At 38.5% G+C, this 18262-nt stretch overlaps 1 pseudogene; it reads left to right on the top strand.

The window, feature by feature from the left end:
* Positions 1-5226: 5226 nt before the first annotated feature.
* Positions 5227-6042, top strand: LOC143269866 (small ribosomal subunit protein eS6 pseudogene; annotated as a pseudogene).
* Positions 6043-18262: the final 12220 nt, after the last annotated feature.

The raw sequence follows: 18262 nt of genomic DNA, 5'->3' as shown, positions 1-18262 counted from the left end.
CTAAGTCTTAGAGCCTTTACTACATAGTATGCATGAGGCCATAGGTTTGGTCCCCTGCACTTCTACAAAACACAACACAATGAATAAAAAAATATGGGGAATGTATTAATAATAAATTACCAAGTGCTGTTGTGCCATATTTTTACCAAGGTATTGGTAAAGTAGCATTAAGCTATTTTCCACCAAAAAATAGCATATGGATGAGTGGTTTACCTAGCTTGAGCAAGGCTCCCTGTTAGGTTCCCAGCACAGAAAAAAAAATGAAAGCATGCAACTATGAAACAGGGGTATGTTTGTGTATAATGAGATGTTTCTGGCATGCAAACAGGAAATATCAAAGAAATAACAGGGCACAAAACACAATGGTTCAAACTTATTATAGGTGACGTGGAAGTACTTGTAGGGTTAGTAGTAAACATAGTGTAAGTCAACAGAAAATAACCCCCAGTCTTTGTGATTATGGAAGAACATCGGGCATGGCCTCCTGCCCTAAAACTATCAGACCCCCTAAGAAGAAATGCAGTCACAGCTTTGAGGCATTTGGCAAAACAGAGGAAAAGCTACCAATCCATGACAGAATAGAAATAGGAGAACTGCCTGTATTCAAGCACACCAGCCTACCAATGTGAAGAACTTCCAATTCCAGTGGAGCCTGGCAGCTTCACTGCATTAGAGAGGCAGAGGTGGGAGTTTCAGAAGCCCAGGGAGTTCAGAAATGGTACAGAGAAACAGCTATACAGAGCCAAATGGCGATTTGTAACGGGATCCTCTCGGGCCCATAGCTAAAGTGCTGGATCCACACAAGTTGGTGAGTGAAGTGCCAGTGTCAGGCCAAGAACATGAGAAGGGAATAAATAGAACAAGGCACAGACCAGCTGGCAGCACACGGGCTACAGCACCTAGACCCTGCTGATAATTTAGTGGCCACATCATCCAGACCACCAGCTCATGGAGTAGCTGTAATGTGGGAGGTATTATGCGCTTTGCAAATATATGTTCAGGCCACAACCTCTGGTACTTGTGAATGTGACACTTTTAGGGAATTGAGACTCTGTAGATGTACTTGAATTACACTGCAAGGTGAGGTTTAAAAAAGGAAAGGGATTCATCACATTGATGAAAAAGCCTGACCATTATCGAGGGGATGGGCGGTGTGACAGCTGCTTTGTCCCCTTTTATTCTCTATAACTAAAAGAATGGATTTTCTGTTTTGAACCTTTCAGTGTGTGCTGTTTGTTATGTTGACATGGTTGGAACAGACACAAACTAATAGAGTCCTCAGGAAAGGGAGACAATTACCCATAGATTAAAGGCTGTCTAAGGCTCATGGTGAGCACGTTAAAAGTGTTGTTTGAAAAATGGAATCAAACTAATGCTATGCATGATAATTGTTTCTTGGAACATAGCCAAAAGCAAATTAAAACATCTAAAAAAAAGAAACTTAAAATTCAAAATATCTGTTACAGTGCTAAGTATTTCCAAAGCCAGAAAATTGGCCTCAAAAACCAGGTAGAAGAAGAATCAGGATAGATAACATTGGACGACAAGGTCATAAAAAAGTTTATAAATACAAGTGTTCAAGAAGCTAGGAAAGATAGTAATATGGGGAGGAAAGTAATAAAACAATGAAATTCAAACTACTTTTATGAACATACACTGGGTAGAATCAAGAGAAAAAAATTGAAAGCTATTAGCGAACTTAAGACTCTGTTTAGAAATGATTCAAGAGACAAAAATAGAAAAATTATCATACAAAGGAGTAGAGGGCCAAGAAATTTAAGGAGACATCCAGTGGGCTTTTTGTCTGTCTAATTCTATTCCTAGGAATACAGCAACAGAAGGATGAACACTCTGTAGAAAGAGTCATAGCCAGAGCTTTCTATAATTATGAGAAGTATCAACTCCCAAATCCAAAGTCCTCAGGAACCCAGGTTCAGGGTCACATGAAAAAATACCCCACCAGTTCGTATTGTGATTAATTGTTGAAACTCACCAGGGACCCCTGAGAGATTATCCAATCCCTAGTGGTTAACTCTAAACTCATGTATATAGCAATGGCGCAAAGAGGGCTCACTAGGTTACCAACAGACATACAAGTGTGTACACACACACACACACACACACACACACACACACACACACACACATACACACACAGAGATTTATTAAATTCTCCTGCTGAGCAGGATTCTCTGGAGAAACAAAAATCAATAGATGTGTGTAACTTCCTCTGTGTGTGTGTGTGTGTGTGTGTGTGTGTGTGTGTGTGTGTGTGTGAGAGAGAGAGAGAGAGAGAGAGAGAGAGAGAGAGAGAGAGAGAGAGAGGAGCTTGATGGAAAGGAAAAATATAGAACTTGTGTGAAGTTCCTAAACATTTTGTAATAAAAAAATTACTAAAGGGATCTTTTCTGTAGATAAACAAAAGAGTCCCACCAGACTTCCTGTCAGAAGCCAGGCAGCAACAAGACAATGGGCTAGGGTGAAAGCAAAGGAGGATTTTACCTGGCTTATCCGAGATAGAGATAGAATGGGGTCTTTCTCAAAAGCAGAACGTGTAGACAGCCACTGCAATGGGAATCCCAATGGAAATTTCTCAAAAGATAGAGATAAAAATGCTGTACACAATCGATGACTACCGAGAGATAGAGTCATCTTTCTTTAGAGATGATTCCCTAGATAACACTAACTTTCTTTTAAAAAACTAATAACAAAGATATCTTAAAAGGAGAAAGGACTAGCAAAGACTCCATGCTGGTCAATAATCAAATGGAAGATTGGTAGGCCATATTACCATTAGACAAGACTCATTTCAAATCAAGAAAAATAAGGGTCATTTCTTACAGATGAATGGTTCAGTGCTATAATATGGAAGCATCAATTAATATGCAGCTTATTAAAGTAATGAATTTCATGTATGGTACAGAAACTGACCAAAATGAAGAGATAGCCAAATCCCAAAATATACTTACAGACTTTGTGAACTCTAAGAGGAATTGATCAAAAATAGTAAATAAAGGGGGTTTGAGAAATTTTCAGGCAAAAATAACAGTAATATTAAACAACACCACAGATGTAAGAAACAGAATGTACATAAAGATGATATTCAGCAGTCCACATCCAGGTCCATAATAAAAATGCTTGATTCACTAAGATGACAAGATCTGGCTCCAGTGGACTTAAATTAGAAATCAATAACAGAGAAGTGATCGGAAATAAATCCTCTTGCTGGTAAGAAACTGAACAGTATCATTTTAATAAAACTAAGTAAAAATTCTTAAGGGTCTTAACAAATTACTTTATATTAAAGGAACAATTATATACATATATACATATATGTATAATATGTATGAATGTATGTGTAAGAAGAGGATTTTAGATAAATAATTGTATTTTTCTTAAGGGATTCCCCCCACCTAATACTAGTGGATTCCCCACTCAAAATGAGAGGAAGGGATTCACAAGCAGAGCATCAGAGAGGAACAATGCAATAGAAAACAGAAAAGCAAAATAAGCCAGATGAAACCAGAAGGTGATCATTTGAATGTTCAAATGGAGTTCATAATTTTCCACACTGAATCATGAAGAAAAAAAAAGTAACACAAAATACCTGATCAGACCGTTTAAGCAGTACAAATGCTGTAAAACAAGATTGTTGACCAGTTTATGTAAATAATTTTAAATGGTTAAGTAAAATTTATCAAATTTGAAAGCCATTAAAATTGTCTCAAAAATTGGCCAGGTGGTGGTGGTGCACGCCTTTAATCCCAGCACTCGGGAGGCAGAGCCAGGCGGATCTCTGTGAGTTTGAGGCCAGCCTGGGATACCAAGTGAGTTCCAGGAAAGGCGCAAAGCTACACAGAGAAACCTTGTCTCGAAAAACCAAAAAAAAAAAAAAAGTCTCAAAAATAATAAAAATCTGAGTATCTCTTCCCTGTCCGTACTGACACCCTTACCCTGTTCCACGCTTGGGTATCAGGCAAGTGCTACCATCCCCAGGGACTGCGCATTCTCCAGCTGAGTTTGCGGTTGGCTTCCTGTGGACTTGTTTGAGCTTCTCCTATGGTTTACCCTGTTTTCTTCCTTTCAAATTGTAGCTTAACACAGAGTGCCTCTATTCTGAGCACAATCTTTTTATTTTATTTTGCATCCCTACTGCAGTTTCCCTTCTCTCCTCTCTCCTCCAGTCCCTCTGCTCTCCCCCCACCCCCATTCCCAGCCCTCTATCTATTGTTTCTGGTTCAGGAAAGGGCAGATTTCCCATGAATGTCAGCAAAACATGCCATATCACGTTGCCATATGACTAACTATCTCTCCATGTATTAAGGTTGGGTAAGGTGACCCAGTATGAGGAATAGGGTCCCAAAAGCTAGTAAGAGTCAGAGACAACCCCTGCTCCCACTGTTAGGAGTCCCACAAGAGGACTAAGCTACACAACTATAACACATGTTCAGGGATCCTAGATCAGTCCCATGCAGGCTCCATAGTTGGCAGTTCAGACTCTGTGAGCCTCTATAAGCCCAGGTTAGTTGATTCTGTGCGTTTTCTTGTGATGTCCTTGACCCTCTGGCTCCTACAATCTTTTCTTCCCATCTTCTGCAGGCTTCCCTGAGCTCTACCTAATGTTTGGCTCTGGGTCTGCATCTGTTTCCATCAGTTGCTGGATGAAGCCTCTCTGATGACAATTGGGCTAGGCACCAACCTATAAGTATAGCAGAATATCACTGGGCATTATTACACTGACATTTTATTTTTCCTATAGTGTTTGGTTCTGTCCTAGGTCTCTGGGTCATCCAGTCTGTGGGTCCTGGTGCTCCAGGCAATGTCAGCAGTGAGCTTATTCTCCTGGCATGGGTTTTAGGCTAGACCAGTCATTGGTTGGCCACTCCCTCAATCCCTTTTTTGTGATCCAGAAATCCCCATGTCACACCTAGTTAAATAACTTCTTTACTGCTTTGTCACGGTTACTTGATGGTTTAGGATCTGACCGAGAGGTACACTGGTGCAATCTAATACCATATGCAAATTCCTGAGTCATATTGAAAATGAAAAGGGTAACCACAGTATAGATAAGAATGTAGAACTGCTGTGAATTACATAAAAGCTTTCACACAGTAAGTGCCCACAAACAACAACCATAGGTACTTGTATAGTTACTCTATAATGTTCAGATAGGAAATCATTTGCATCTTTTTTTGTGGTTCTTTCTAGGCCATGAGCTGTGTCAAGATGAAGCTGAGTATCTCCTTTGCATCCACTGGCTATCAGAAACTTATCAAAGTGGATGATAAGCAGGAACTTTATACTTTCTATGAGAAACTCATGGCCACGGTAGTAGCTACTGATGCTCTGGGTGAAGAGTGGAAGGGGTTACATGGTTCAAATCAGTGCTGTCAAATGACCAACAAGATTTTCCTGTGAAGCAAGGTGTCTTGACACATGGCAGAGTTTGCTTCCTGTTGAGTAAGGGATATTCTTTTTATAGACTAACTGGAGAGAAGCAATACAAGTTTGTTTGCAGATGCCTTGTGGATGCCCATCTAGTTTTCTCAATTTAGTGACTGCTGAGACACACACACACACACACACACACACAGAGAGAGAGAGAGAGAGAGAGAGAGAGAGAGAGAGAGAGAGAGAGAGAGAGAGAGAGAGAGAGAGATCTGGATTAGCAGATACTACTGTGCCTTGGTGATTAGGGCCCCAATGAGCTACCGAAACCCATCTCGAAAGCTTTTCCATCTCGAAAGAAGATGATGTCCCTAATATGTTGTCAGAAAGCTCTTAAACAAAGAAGGGAAGAAGCCCAGAACTAAAAACATCCAAGATTCTGTGTCTTGCTACTGCATATATCTTGTAACCCAAACACTGGCATATTTCTGTGAAGAAATAATGCACTAAGAAAAATGAAAAGGACACTGTAAATTATGTGAACTTTTGGCCAAGAGAATGAAGGAAGCCAAAGAAAAGTGCCAGGAACACATTGCCAAGAGACGTCAGCTGTCTTTGCTAAAAGCTTCTACTTGGAAGTCTGAGCCCACTTAAAAATAAATGATCAGAACTTGCAGGGTGGGGGAGGAAAACATGTGCTTTGTAGTATTGGGAGTAAAGTGCTTTTAGCCTTCTGCAGACTGGATCTCATATACTGTTTTTTCAATGCTTTAATATGGCAAAAATCACAAAAGACATTATTACCCAAACCCCAATTGCTAAAATAAAATAATTAAGGAAAGCTATGTGAGAATCTGAAAGATCTAGGAGATTTGTAAAACTCAAGTATTATCAAGTAATAATCAAAAGCAAGAAAAATATTCATAACACTACTCAAAAGCGAAGCATATTACTAAGCTGAAGACACTATGAAATTTGATGAGCTAACTTTGTTTCAGATGGACTGGAGTCTTTTGAAAAAGATGAAAGTCTCACACCTTCTTCATTACAAGACAGAACAAGTTCAGATTCTTCCCATTCGTGTTCTTGCAGTTTAATTCTATCTGGCTTTTGTTCCACTTTTCCTGAACATTCCTTTTACACTGAGTAAAACAAATAGGAACAACTCCACAATTTTTAAACAAGGGAGTACATGCAAGAAAATAATGGTTCTAAAAAAACAAAAGAACCAAATGGTGTGATGTGATCTCAACATTCCAAGGGCACTGTGGGGAGCCTGAATCTTAGAAACAGAGTTGGGAGCAAAGGTAACTGGTACAGGACTCATGCCTCATTTGCTGAGGATTTTGATATATAGGCTTTAGTGGTTAGTGACAGGATTATACATGGTGAGGAATTCTTGGGAATAAGCATACATTTTAGTGCTCGATCTAATTTTAGTTGACCTATAATGATACAATTACAAGAAATATTTTATGTTGGTCACCAGGAAGACTGTGATCAGATGAGAAAGGAAATCTATAAACTCAATTACTGTAATATAACACCATTGTTAACACCAGAGAACCTGATAATCTCTAAAGACATAAGAAACACAGAGAGAGCTTTTTATGTCATGCTAGGTGACTGCTCCTCTTCTGCCTTGAAGGTTGTAGAGTAGGAAAGCCGCTCTTTTCTGAAAATAAAACATAATTTAATAGCTATAGTGATGAGAAATTGCCAAATGAATCAATTGTACTCTACAGATTACATTCTGTCTCTTTACCAGAATGTCCATTTCCACATAAAACTGAAATGATACTTTTGAGTGTTAAGTCATAACCTAAATGAATATGGAAAACTTTTGTCACCCTCATATAAGATCACTTTTTTAGGGATGGTAAAATTAAATATTCCAAACTGGGCAGGGTAAAATTGGAAGCCCTTATTTCCTCGTAGTCTTGTAAGTACTTGAACGCTAAAGTCCAGATATCAGCCATGCCTGGGTCACCTGAAGCCCTCCTCTCCCCTTCCAGGCCTGCCTTTGATGCATCACAAGAGACCTTGGCATTTCTGAGATCCAGCTGCAGAACTTTAGCTTCTGCATCTTGACAAGAGATTGTTTTCCTGTGTACTACAATCCTGTGTTCCTTTGTCTCATAAGAACACAGACCATGTTGGATTGCCCCAGTGACTTCATGTTAACTTGATCACATATACATACATATAGCCCATTACCCAATAAGCTTCCATTGTGAGGTTCAAGGTTTTGAATATCAGCTTCTCTAATGAGGGAGTCAGGGAAGATTCTGTTCAACCTGTGATTGGGGCTGACTATTATCATAGCAAACATTTTTTGAACATCCTCAGCAACTCCTGCAGTTGGCATAGGAGTTGTTTGCCACAAGACAGCTATAATTACTTGTTCATCTTTCTGTCATTAGTGTGCAGCATTCTGAAAGCTAAAGAATTCAGGAGGGTATGCAAGTGTGAATCCTCCACTTGGAAAATACTCTGGAGTCTAAATAGGATGGCGTTGTGTTTCTTTGGCTAAATTTCTCATTTTATACCAGGTACATTTTTTAATAGTTCGTATTACGTATTTAGCAGGATGCCCTGCACACAGAAAACTTCCTGTATCCCAATTGTATGCTAGATACATGACTCCATGCTGACTGATGCCTCAGTTACCCAACCTACACCACCAACTTTTCCTATTTCAGACTTTACTTGGCTTCTATTGTCAGTGACCACATCTCAGTATCTAGGCAGGGCAGGATTTGAGACTAAGATGTGAAGGCAAAGGAAATGTTTTCCCAAGATAACTAGTAAAAATAAATAACATAAAACAAGACAAAGTCTCTCCCTGGATGTCTTTTGAAGAAACGGTGTTTCCCTATAAAGTCAAATGCATTTCCTGTACCCCTATAATGTTCTAAGGGAGCACACCTCTGTGGTACTGTAAGTGATAAAAATCAGCATAAAAACTAAAAGGAGACATTGGAAAAATCAAGTAATTGAACAGGAGGAATAAAAACTAAGGTTTCACAAGGTAACATCTCTCAGTGAACAGTTAAAATCCAGGAGCTAAGAGAGATATTCTAGTACAAAATTATGAAGATATCAGAATTAGTGTTATAGTTAGAAAGCCATAGAGGAACACGGGGCAGTGATGATTCTGGTGAAGGGCAAAGAGAATGTGAATATGCTGCTGCTGCTGCTGCTGATGATGATGATGATGATGAGGATGATGATGCTGATGATGCTAATGCTTGGTACTGGGTTGTAGTTTTGTCACATGCTATACAGAGAGTTCTTAGCAGGCCTCCAAGTCTCCTGGGTGGGATCTGAGTTTACATAGATACTGTGTAGTAGGGATTTGATTTCCGTCTGAGCTTCAGTGACAAATAGGATGAGACGACAGTGTGATGGTGAGAGTGAACCACAATCGGCAGGATTTGGAGCAATGTGCCAGGTGGTGCCATTAGAAGACTGTAGATGTAACTAATCGTCTTATTAAAATAAGAAACACAGAGCCAATGTAAAAGAGAAAGCTGAGAGGTCAGAGCTCAGAGATAAAATCTTACCTCCTGCAGTGCTCCTAGCTTCCCCGAGAGACAGCTACTTCCTGTTTGTCTGTGTTTAAATAGTCTTTCTGTTCTGCCTTCTCATTGGTTGTAAACCCAACCACATGACTGCCTCATCACTGCCTGTAAGTACTGCCCTCCAGGTCTTAAAGGCATATGTCTCCAATACTGGCTGTATCCCTGAACACACAGAGATCTACCTAGCTCTTCTAACCATCACACTCTTGCTATGGCTCTAATAGCTCTGACCCCAGGGCAACTTTATTTATTAACATAAAATTAAAATCACATTTCAGTACAAATAAAATATCACCATATTTCCCCTTTTCTATTTTAATAAAAAGAAAAAAGGCAAAAGGTTATAACTAACAAAAGAAAAACTATATACAAAAGTACAATAACTATATACAATATATACAAGTAACAAATACCTAAACGATGTCTAGTCCATTTGTATTTGACAAATCAGAGAAAATAATTCCCTTATCTATTCTATTTTAGTAAGTCCAAAATGTATCTAATTCACTTTCTATCCTAATTAATCTTCAACTACAACTAACTAATCTTCAACTCCCTCAGAGACCCAAGAAGGAAATAATATTAGCTAACAAAAATAAAAGCAGGAAGTGCACGCAAGCAACTTCCAAAAATTTTGTGAGTTGACAGAAACAGCCAGCTGCCTGGACAGTCACCTGAGGTTTCTCCGCAGTGTTGGGGCATCATCTTCAGCCTATAGGCTTATCGTATCTGACAGACTCATTTGTGAAGTAGGTTGTACACAAGGTCAACAGTTCAACCTCACATTGGGTGAGAGCAGTCCATGTACCAGAAACACCTGAATTCCACTAGTGTCATGTCATGATTCAGGATTTTAAATTCTGGAAATTATTGATGGTTTTTTAATTCAGCTGTCCATTCTTCTTGGCTGTGTATACATGGCTTCATCTCAGCATCCCCTTCTTCTCCATATCCCTCTATTAAATGCCAGTCTACTATTGAGAGGCGTGAGCTTTCAGTTGCTGTTCCATTGCACAACAGAAACCATCGGTCCACTGCCTGTTCAGCTGCCTTCGAAGAAAAGGGCACTGTACCTTTTCCGGATTGTGAAGGCCACTTCAGGGATGGTGCCATATTGTCCTGGCCTCAGAAGATGCCTTCTGATAAAGCCATAACCACACTTGTTTTGGCAGGAATCGGTAGTCCTTTGTTGTGTGTTCTGTCTGTCCATTTTGTCTTGTTGATTTGAGGATACTTTGTTGTCCTGTGGCTAACTTTTGCCACAATGAAAATTAACTCCATATGCAGTTTCTTCAATGTCCATATTTTCTCCGAAGTAGATTGGTACTGCCAGGAGCCGACATGTCTCAAAAAAGAAAAATTTCTAAGTTATTAAAACATTTTAAATGCCATATTCGGTAGATCTCTGAAGGGTTTGAAGATGACCTGTCTAAAATATATCTGCTCAATTTTTAAAACATATCTAATATGACTACAATTTCTATTGTAATGTCTAACTACTTTCATTTCTTTATATCCTAATAGTTGGTAATAATGTAAAGTATTTAAAACTAGTAATTGTCTTTTTCTTTTCTTTTCTTTCTTTCTTTTTTTTTTTAAAAACAAGAACCTTAAATCTAATCTCCTTTGCTTAGCCTTTTTCCTAACACTTGACAACAACTTGTAACCTACCCCCCTAAATAATGAAAATTATCCCAGACCCAAAATCCATTAAAAAGACCCAAAAAAAAAAAAACCACCCGCCCCACACCACCTCTTTGGGAATGTGGGCGTCATTCTTAAAATTGCTTCCTGCTGGGTATGGGCAAAGTTATCTTTATCCTGAAAGAAAAATTTTAGGTTAATTGTCAAATTCTAGGAAAGGTAACTATATCCTTCATTATTATCCAGTCTGTGTATAATGCCCAAGTTCAGGGTTTATCTCAAGTCCTTATTCAAGTCGTCTTTGAGAATGGATCATCTCAGCTAGTCATCTCAAAATTGCTCTGAGCACCTTGTAGTTCAAAGCTGATCTGTAGATGATGTTTGTCAGTTCAGTGATATTATTATTGTCCACGTGGAATTGTTGTTGTTGTGGGGCCCCATCTTCTTCCTGGAGACTTCAGTTGATGTTAGGCCTGGCCATGATTTCCTGCAGAAAACTGATAAGAGACTCGAACACAAAGACTTATATATGCAGCTAATTGAAGCCTTTTTTCTAGAATTAGTTAGTACTCTATATGACCATTCATATCTTAACAAAGTTTAAAATGTATATATATATTAATCTTGTAAATTTTGATATAAAATTTATACTTTAAGAAAAGTTTAAAGAATCAGAATAGAATCAAAGAGTTGAGATTAGTAATAGAATAGTCCCTTAATTAATTTGGCTTTTGTCCTGTCCCATAGCAGAAAATGGCTCTTTTATTCTGGCATGATACAGGGAGTTTGTATTTTCCTTTTAACAACATGCTTGAGTTTAAAGAAGGAGAGAGCCATTCTCCAACTCCAAAGTCAGCTTTAAATTTTAATTGAACTGGGACTATTAGAAGACCAATAGTGCTAAATCTTTAGAAAAAAGCAGAAACAAACATTTAAGAAGACATAAAATTGTTTAGATAATATATACCCATATGCCATTTCACTCTGTTTCCAGGGATAGATGATTTGTCCCTTTTCTTCAGTTGTCTCATTTGTCTTGTGTTCTTCAGATTCCTTAACCATCATTCTCCTAAAAGACAAAAACAAAAACCTTTCCCCAAGACTAATTTTGGGGATGTTCCCTTTTGGCAAGTTATTATCTGATTAAATGAAAAGGCATGTGTTACTGGTACAAATTAGTTTAAATTGGATGTTCATGTTGGTTGATGAACTATCATCTCCTCTAATTAAGAGGTTTCTCTTGTTCAAATCGAACCTTTATCAATTTTGATGGTACCCACAGCTTATCTTCTCCTGTAGAAACAAAAGCAAAACCTCGTCCCCAACGTAATACATACCCTGGTTTCCATTCTGAGGTCAGCACATCCTTAAAGTATATAGGCTGATTTAATTCTGTAGTTTTTTCTATAACCCAATGTCTCTCTGCAGCTGTTGTTCCTTTCTCATTGGCATTCAGAAAATTCAAAGTTAATAGAGCATTATGCAGTCTATTTCTGGGGGTTTTTGTTACTCCTTTCTGTTTATTTAGCATATCCTTTATAGTTCCGTTTGATCTTTCTATAACTGCTTGACCTGTAGGATTATGTGGTATACCTGTAATATGCTTTATATTGTAATAAGCAAAAAACTGTTTCATTTTAACAGAGACATATGATGGAGCATTGTCAGTTTTGATTTGTGCATGTATACCCATGATGGCCATAACTTCTAGTAAATGAGTGATTACAGAATCAGCTTTTTCAGAACTCAGAGCAGTTGCCCATTGAAATCCTGAATAAGTATCAATGGTGTGGTGTACATATTTCAATTTTCCAAATTCTGCAAAGTGAAAGATGTCCATCTGCCAGATTTCATTCCTCTGAGTACCCTTTGGGTTACATCCTGCTGGCAATGGCGTTTGATTATAGAAGGAACAAGTAGGACATTTCTTTACTATTTCTTTGGCTTGTTGCCAGGTTATAGAAAAATCCTTTTTTAAACCTTTACTATTGACATGATGTTTTTTATGAAATTCTGAGGCCTCCAGCACATTTCCTATCAATAATGTATCAATCTCATCATTGCCTTGTGCTAGAGGGCCTGGCAGACCAGTATGAGATCGGATGTGAGTTATATATAAAGGATGACTCCTTTTCCTGATTGTATCTTGTAACTGAATAAATAGTGAAGTTAATTCTGAAGCATCAGGGATAAATTCTGCAGTCTCAATATGTAATACCACTCTTTCAGCATACTGAGAGTCAGTTACTATGTTGAGAGGTTCTGAAAAATCCATTAATACCAAAAGAATAGCATACAATTCTGATTTTTGCACTGAATTATAAGGACTTTGAACCACTTTACTTAAATTTTCTGATTTGTAACCTGCCTTTCCTTCTTTGTTGGCATCTGTATAAAATGTATGAACTCCAGATATGGGTTTTTGCTGTACAATTCGAGGCAAGATCCATTCAGCTCTCTTTATAAAATCAATTCTGTTGCTTTTGGGATATTTGCTGTTAATTTCTCCCAAAAAATTACTGCAAGCTCTTTGCCAAGGTTCAATTTCTGTCCATAATTTTTCAATGTCCTCCTTAGTTAAAGGGACGACAATTTCTGCTGGGTCTATTCCTGCTAATTGACGAAGTCTCAATTTTCCTTTCCAAATCAAGTCAGAGATTTTTTCCCCATAAGTTTTTAATTTTTTATTTGGTTTATTTGGTAAGAATATCCATTCCAATATAATATCTTCCCTCTGCATTAATATTCCAGTAGGAGAATGCCTAGAAGGTAAAATAACCAAAATGCAATCCAGCTTTGGATCAATACGATCCACGTGCCTTTCATGTACTTTCTTTTCTACCAAGGCCAATTCTTTCTCAGCTTCAGGTGATAATTCTCTTGGACTATTTAAGTCCTTGTCACCTTCTAAGGTTTTGAACAAATTAGTCAGTTAATCATTTTTTACCCCAACAATAGTTTGTAGATGAGAAATATCTCCAAATAATCTTTGAAAGTCATTAAGAGTCTGTAGTCTATCTCTCCTAATTTGCACCTTTTGGGGTCTAATTTTTTGTAGCTCTATTTTATATCCTAAATAATTAATTGAATCTCCTCTTTGTATTTTTTCAGGAGCAATTTGTAATCCCCAGCAAGGCAAAATTTTCTTTACTTCTTCAAACATTCTTTCTAAAGTATCTGCATTTGAGTCAGCTAGTAAAATATCATCCATATAATGATAAATTATAGATTTAGGAAATTTTTTACGTATCACTTCCAATGGCTGTTGTACAAAATATTGGCACAGAGTTGGGCTATTTAACATTCCCTGTGGGAGGACCCTCCATTGAAATCTTTTAACCGGTTGAGAATTATTATAAGTAGGCACTGTGAAAGCAAATCTTTCTTTGTCTTTTTCTTGTAAGGGTATTGAAAAGAAACAGTCTTTTAAATCAATAACTATGAGAGGCCATCCTTTTGGTAACAGAGTAGGCAAAGGAATTCCAGATTGTAGAGAGCCCATTGGCTGAATTACTTTGTTAATTGCTCTAAGGTCTGTTACCATTCTCCATTTACCAGATTTCTTTTTAATAACAAATACAGGAGAATTCCAAGGGCTGGTTGACTGTTCAATATGCTGAGCATTTAACTGTTCTTCTACCAGCTCTTCTAAAGCCTGGAGTTTCTCTGTTGTTAAAGGCCATTGCTGGACCCATACAGGCTTGCCTGTTAACCATTTTAAAGGTAGAGCTGTTGGTATTTTTGTAAGATTATCAGTTGTTGTGCCCTGTTCTTGTATAATATGGATGGCTGGTGACCACTCAAAATAATGCCTTCTAATATTTCTCTCAGAAACATGTGCTAGTTTATGATTTGTTTCTGAGATTGGAGGGATTTTAATCTGAGTATTCCATTGTTGCAACAAGTCTCGACCCCACAGGTTCATAGCTATGTTAGCCACATATGGTTTTAATTTTCCTCTCTGTCCTTCTGGACCTATACATTCCAGCCATCTTGCACTCTGTTTCACCTGAGATAATGTCCCAATTCCTAACAGTTGAACGTTTACCTCCTGAAGAGGCCAAGCTGGATGCCAAAATTCTGGTGCAATTACGGTAACGTCTGCACCTGTGTCTACCAGACCAGACAACAAAACACCATTTATTTTTATCATTAATTTTGGTCTCTGTTCATTAATAGAAGTTTGCCAAAAAATTTTCTTTATGTTTTCTCCTGAATTTTCTGTTCTCTCTGTTTCATCATCCTGACCAGCATGATTTATTCCAATAGTCATTTGGTTATTTAATCACTCAGAGCAGGGATTTCCTCTACAGCTGCAGGAAAGGTTCGAACTGGTTTTGCTATGGGGGCCTGCATGAGGTCCCTCCGGGAGTTTCCCGAAAACTGAGGCAAAGGATTACCCTGTCTGTCCTTTGTTGATCTACATTCGTTGGTCCAGTGTTTTCCCTTACCACACCTTTTGCATACTCCAGAAGGAAGGGGCATTCTGTTGCCATTGTTCCTTGAAGAAACATTGCTTCTAGGAATGACCTGTTTACAGTCCCTTTTAAAATGTCCTTGCTTTCCACACCCAAAACATCTAACACTCCTCAATCCTTTTGAAATTACTTCTCCTTCCCACGTATCATCATGCTCATCAGCCTCAACATTAATTGTTTCTCTAATCCAATTTTCCAAAGGTGCAGATCTTGCCTTTAATGGCCTGATTATTCTTTTGCATGCTGCATTCGCATTCTCAAATGCCAAAGCTTCAATTATTGCCTTACTAGCTTCTGATTCTGAGACCATTCTGTGTACTGCTGAAGCCAGTCTTTCTAAAAAATCTGTGAAAGATTCTTTTGGGCCTTGCATAACCTTTGTGAATGACTCAGGTTTTTTTCCTGGTTCCTCAACTCTGTCCCATGCATTCAAGGCTGCCATTCGACATAAAATTAGGGTTTGAACATCATATAAACATTGTGTTTGTACTGAAGCATATTGGCCTTCTCCAATAAGCTGATCCTGACAAACTTGTATTCCTTTATCCCTCCATTGTTTTTCTACGTTTCTAGCTTCCTCCTTAAACCACGTTAGATACTGAACTCTCTGGCTGGGTTCCAGAACAGCTTGTGCAAGGTCCCGCCAGTCCTGTGGTACAATCCTATTATATGTTGACCAAGAGTTTAACATTTGCTTTACATATGGGGAATGCATGCCATAAGATACTATTGCCTCCTTAAACCTTTTAAAATCCATCAGTTCAATTGGAGCCCAAATATTTTGTGTAGCCTTTTGATCAGGCATCTGCTGTACGGTTACAGGATAAATTAAGGGTGACTGTGTGAAAACAGGCTTTCTTTCTGTAACCTTATGATCCAGTCTTGAACCAACTTCACTGTTAATTTCTTCTGTCTGAATTTTTACAGGTTTAACAAGTTTTTCTAAAGCTGTCATCCTGGCACTTAAATCGACTATCTTTTTAAATAGTAAAATGTGAATAAGCATGGTAATAAAATGCATAATTCCCATAATATTAATCTTTTCATATAGTTGTTCCATTGTCAGACTGCCTAAAATTTCAAACAAAACCCAATTTTCTTCCAATGTACACAGGAAACCCATTTTTTTTAAATGTGGAAAAAATTTGTCTTTTAAATAGTTTCCTTTATGACTTACCAAATCTGCGTAGAACAGTAGAAATCCGAGCGAATTTCAAAACAGCCACCTAGTGTCCTAGGTGTGAATCCAGAGAGAGAGAGAGAGAGAGAGAGGGAGAGAGAGAGAGAGAGAGAGAGAGAGCAAGAGAGAAAGCGAAAGCGAAAGTGAAAGTGTAGCCGGCTAAAACTTAAATCCAGCCACTTATTCCCTCTTGAGCCGAGTCAAGGCTTGGCTTTACAGGCAGGGGCCCTGTTTGGCAGGGCAGGCCGAGTTGTTTGTAGCACTGGCTTTAAGCAAGCAGCTCACAGTTAGTCCGGCCTGAGGCCAAGCAGACCTGGGCCGGGGCTAGGGAGCCGGCTGCTCCGGCTAGGGAGCCAGCCCCAAGCAGTTTTTAATGGATTCTTGTCACGTTGGGCGCCAGATGTAGATGTAACCAATCGTCTTATTAAAATAAGAAACACAGTGCCAATGTAAAAGAGAAAGCCGAGAGGTCAGAGCTCAGACATAAAATCTTACCTCCTGCAGTGCTCCTAGCTTCCCCGAGAGACAGCTACTTCCTGTTTGTCTGTGTTTAAATAGTCTTTCTGTTCTGCCTTCTCATTGGTTGTAAACCCAATCACATGACTGCCTTGTCACTGCCTGTAAGTACCGCCCTCCAGGTCTTAAAGGCGTATGTCTCCAATACTGGCTGTATCCCTGAACACACAGAAATCTACCTAGCTCTTCTAACCATCACACTCTTGCTATGGCTCTAATAGCTCTGACCCCAGGGCAACTTTATTTATTAACATAAAATTAAAATCACATTTCAGTACAAATAAAATATCACCATAGAAGACAGTATGTGCGTGTGTGCAGGAATGTGCGCATGTGTGACTCCTTCAACAAGAAAGGAACATCATTAAACTGGTTCTGCCCATCATTTCCCATGTTTGTCCTGTTACAAGGCTTTGTATGTCTCCAGTGTGTGTGTGTGTGTGTGTGTGTGTGTGTGTGTAATATATAGTGTATAGTTTATTGCGAACATATTCTGAGTTGACAACAAAAACAAAAAGCTGTTGATATAATTGAATTCCATTAGCTGCAAACTATACAGAATTAAAACTGATATGATTAAGCAAAGCAATAACACTATAAATGTATATTTGCCTTTGGAAATGTTTCAACTTTAAAATAAAGTAACACATTTGAAAATAGTTGTCAACTCTAACATCAAAATTAATTGCCTAATGCTTCTATAAAAATACCAAATCATATAACTAGCATACTCAAGGATTTACTGTGGAAAATAGCATAGCATCTTCAAGTTTATTAAGATCTAGCATTGACTAACACAAGCTCATTTCCCCACACGGTGTACTTTAATAACGGTTATAGATTTTTTTTTCCTGTAAAGAGATAATTCTTCAAGAATTCTCCACCTGAAATTCAAACTAATTTAAGTATTGGTATTATTGATTTTGAAAAACTAGCTGTCATGTTGTGATGGCAGCTTAACACTTAGCCACCGGGTTTGGTTTGAACTTGCTACAGGGATGACATTCAAGAGATGTCCTGGGAAACTACAGAGCTTTGAAGGATAGTTGTCCCCCATAGTTTCTGGTATTTGAAGTCTTGGTTTCCAGGTGGTGGCCCAATCTGGGGAGGCTTTGGATGTGTGGCCTTGCTGGAGAAAATGTGTCACTGGGGGTGGGCTTTGAGAACTTAAAAGACTTGTGCTGTTTTCTCTTTTTACTTCCTGCTTGAAGTTTAAGATGTGAGCTCTCAGCTTCCAGCTTCAGCCACCATGTCTTCTGCCTTCTTCCATGCTGTCCCTGCCATTATGGATTCTCCCTCGAGAATCATAAGCTCAGATAAAGTCTTGCTTCTCTAGGTTGCCTTGGTCATTGTGTTCTATCACAGCAACAGCAACTAACACAGAAACTCTACTGCACAACAAACGCTGAGTTGGTACTTTTGGAAATCTCTTCCGGCACCATGGTTCTCTTTGTGTCTGGAAGTATCCTTTG

Source organism: Peromyscus maniculatus, chromosome 21, assembly GCF_049852395.1.
Source record: "Peromyscus maniculatus bairdii isolate BWxNUB_F1_BW_parent chromosome 21, HU_Pman_BW_mat_3.1, whole genome shotgun sequence".
NCBI classification, from domain to species: domain Eukaryota; kingdom Metazoa; phylum Chordata; class Mammalia; order Rodentia; family Cricetidae; genus Peromyscus; species Peromyscus maniculatus.
Note: the sequence above shows the minus strand (reverse complement) of the source record. Positions and strands in the feature narration are given on the sequence as shown.